This window comes from Myotis davidii, unplaced genomic scaffold (genome assembly GCF_000327345.1).
Source record: "Myotis davidii unplaced genomic scaffold, ASM32734v1 scaffold1354, whole genome shotgun sequence".
NCBI lineage: Eukaryota > Metazoa > Chordata > Mammalia > Chiroptera > Vespertilionidae > Myotis > Myotis davidii.
The window spans coordinates 36,119-40,022 of record NW_006285616.1 but is presented as its reverse complement, the minus strand read 5'-3'; the positions used below and the strand labels follow the sequence as shown (position 1 = coordinate 40,022).

The 3,904-nt window shown below is 48.4% G+C and overlaps 1 pseudogene; it reads left to right on the top strand.

The window, feature by feature from the left end:
* LOC102769759 overlaps positions 1-2,013 on the top strand; it is a 17,719-nt pseudogene extending 15,706 nt beyond the window's left edge.
* The last annotated feature ends 1,891 nt before the right edge of the window (positions 2,014-3,904 follow it).

Genomic DNA, 3,904 nt, shown 5'->3' with positions numbered 1-3,904 from the left:
TCCTTGTATGGAGACCAGAGGCATTTGCTGGCCACTTGGAGTTTTTATCAGTCTGGTTCCTACAATACATGGGCAGACTGGCCCCTCTTCCAAAGCAGCCACTGAGGGATTATTCAGCCCACTTTGGGGCTATTCAGATCCTCTGTTTTCTTTCTATAGCTCAAAATGAAGGCAGGGTGTGGCAGGCTGTATTACCTCTCTTCAGGCTACTGGAGGGGTTTGCTCACAGGAGAGAAATGGCCACTTATGTTTTAGAGCCCAGAGCACAACTCCCTGTCCTAGAATATTTTTCTAGTTCTGTGAAATATGACTTTTATATTTTCACTAGAGGCCTGGTGCACAAAATTCGTGCACCTGGAGTGGGCCTAAGCCAACAGTTGGAAATTCCTCTCAGCCCGGGACCACTGCTCTTTACCACTCAGCTTGCTGCTCCTTAACACTGCCATGGAGGCAGGAGAGGCTCCTGCCATGCCAGTGTACTCACCAGCCATGAGCCCTACCTTTCTGTGTAGTTGTCTATGGGCCAACTGCTCTCTTCCTTCTCACTTTGGGTGAGCAGCATGTGAGGGCACAGTGCCCTGTTCTGGAACGCAGAAGGATGCCCAGAGCTGCAGGGAGTGGCCAGGCCCTCATGATCAGAGGTAGACACAGAGGACGCTATCTCACCAAATTGTGGCACATGCTGGCTGGCCTTCAACCATCTGACCCCACCCAGGGAGAGACTGAGCAGGGTGTCTGCCTATCCATTCTCCATCCTTCCATCTGTGACACCTGACCCCCTTGCCAGGCCTCCCCCAAAGTGAGTTCAGCTCAATCCCTGAATCTAAAAGGGCACAGGGTGGCGGGAGCAGGGAGGCCTCCTCTCCAGCGTCCACTGATTTCTAGCCACAAGACCTGGTTGTCAGGACCTGATCTCAGGACAGTGGCCACAGGTGCAGAACATACATCTGTTTCAAGAAAAGTTGGAAATGCAGATTTCATATGAGTGCCTATTCCAAAAGGTGGCAGTTCATTCACATTGTGGCAAAGACACCTTCAAGAGTAACATAAGTGGGTAAAGTCAGGGCCAAACCGGGTTCTTTCCTTATCCAATCTCTCTGAGGCACAGAGACAGAACCAAGTCTCAGCTCTTCACAGGACACTTCCGGGTTTTTTTTTTTTTTAAAGTCTAGAGGAATGTAGTCTGTCTCCCTTCTTGTTCTTTGGGAATTTTTCATTGGATAAAAGGATACATACATTGGGGCAATCCTCTCGAGATACAATATTCCAGTTGCACCCATGTGACGACAACAGAGCCACTCAGAGGGAGGGAGCCGACAGATGGGGAGCAGGGAATTATGCAAACCAAAGCGATGACAGAGATGCCAAGCCTTCCCTTCATGTGGCCTGCAGGCCGGGCATCTGCTGGACCTTTACCATTTGATGTCCTGAAAGCTGCTCTGGGCCCTGCTAGGCAGTGTGTAGGGCTGCTTGGGCCCAGGAAGAGTCGCCTCCCTGCCCCAGCCACTCCTGGTACAGCTCCTGTACATGGGCACTAGTCTCCGGGGGCCACGCCTGGATGGCAGCGTAGATGCCTTCCATCTGCCACAGCTGTGCCCTATCTGCCCACCCGTAATCCACCTGGGCCTGGCCCCTGCTGCTTAGGCATAGGCTGTGCAGTCCAAGACCTCCATGAAGTGTCAGGGGAACTTGGCCTCTATAGTTTCAGGACCACGTCTGGATGTTTTGAAAGCTGTAAGCAACTTCAAAGTGTCGCAGAACATCTCCGTCCCTTTCAAGGTGACGTCCTGGAAGTCTTGTTCCTCAGGTTGGGGTAGGTGAGCACTCCCACGGCCTCATTGAACAGCACCTTGGTCATGTGCCTGAAGATGTGTGCCAGGTAACCATCGGAGCTGGCACTCTCGTGAAGCCTCACCTCTTTCTCCTTCAGTCTCCAAACAGTGTGTCTATGGCGGCGTCATTCGAGGAGAGGTCACACTGCTCCATTATCTGGAAAATTTCACCCAAGGTTAACACACAGTCAGCACCCTGGAACTATGGAAAGCTGTGGGAACATCTTCTCAAAGTTCCTCCAGTTTCTTGTCATAACACAAGACCACAATGACGTGGAAAATCTTGTGTTGAGGTCAGCATGGGTAGCCAGTGCTTTTCCTCACAGTGCTGTCCATACCGACGCACATTTTTCTTCTGACTCTCCAGGATACTGAAGTCCGCAGCTATATTCACATCAAAGACAGTGAGCCCCAAAGCTTTTGAGGAAGCTGCAGAGCCTCTGGATGCATCAGTGACACTGAGGCAAAGTAAGGCAGAGACTGAGGACACACGGACATTGCCAGCACCTTGTGCTGTCAGGTATCAGATTTCTTATTAAGGTTTAGAACACAGAAGAAGTCCTTGGTGTTTGGTGGATAAACTTGGACTCTTCCCTCAGTGGTCACACATCTGTCACACGCCAGGCAGTCACTCGGAAATATCCTGGCATCAGCCAAGTTTTGGAATTCACCCTTCTCTGTGTTACCCTATGCTGTACTCTGGACATTGACTGCAGCATTCTCTTGATCACCGGTTTTTGTTTCTTGACTACATTCCTTCAGTTTGTAGTGATCACACTTCATGTGTAGCTGGGGTAGGTGGGGAGGCTCAAGTGACCTGGAGGAAGCACAGGGAGAGCAGTCATTCACCATGGGTCACCCCTGGCACTGCTGAAGGTGTCCTGTCTTCCTGTGGAGGATCTAGGCAGGGAAGCAGATACAGTGCCTAAGGCTGAGTTCCAGGAAGCTGTTAGAGTTGTTGGGATAATGCAGGCAGCGCTGAACCGTGGGTGCCTGTCCTGTCCTCTTCAGATTCAACCTGCAGGACTACTAAGGGAGCCAATCCAAGGGAAGGGATGCAGCCTCACTGCATGTCACCAAGTTCCAGGAGGCCGGCAGCACTGTCAGGTTCATGCCTGAGTTGCTCTTCTGTTGATGTCTGGTCTGATCTCTGGAGATTGAATCTACAGATCTACTAAGGAAGCCAGTCCCCAGTTCTGTCCCACCTCCACCACCAATTGATTGAAGTTTAAGGACCAGGAGGCCTGCCTTCCAGTAGCTCACCAGTCCTCTTGCCACTCACTCTGGTTCCCTGTTAACCATCTCCTGATCACTGTGAGCCAAGCAGTCTGCCTTCTGTCCGCTCACCTGTTGCTGTTGCCACAGATTCATTGGAGCCCAAGATACCCTGGTTCCTAGTTCGCCATCCCATGATCCATGGAGCCTGAGGCCTGGCGATGGACCAGTCCTTCATTCAGTTGTTAGGAACCCTGGGTTTTTATATATTAGGATATAAATTTCATTAAATTTATAGATAGTTTTAGGTAGCCTGCAGGTATGGTACACCATAAAGTCATCTCACCTAGAGTGTTAATTAAAGTCACTTTTGTTTTTCATTTTCTTTCTGGAGAAGCTAACTATTGACATTAATGTATTGATACAATTTTTCATATAATTGTATGAAATACAATTTATTTCACCCTTTATTGGCCTCAAAAATTTTTATATTTTTACATGCTCTTATGTTAGGTGTAAATATTTATAAGGGTTATAATTTCTAGTTGGAATGCCTTTTTATCATTATGTAGCATCCTACTTTGTCTCTTATAGCCTTTGTTTAAAAGTCTTTTTCCACCACTCATCTACTGAAGGGCACTTGGGCTTTTACCAGATCTTAGTTATTATAAATTATGCTGCTATGAACATAGAGATGCATACATTCTTTCTGATTGGTGTTTCAGGTTTCTTAGGATATTTTCCTAGAAGAGGGAACACTTGGTCGAATGGCAGATCCATATTTAATATTTTACGAACCCCCATACTGTTTTCCTTAATGGCTGCACCAGTCTGAATTCCCACTAGCAGCATATGAG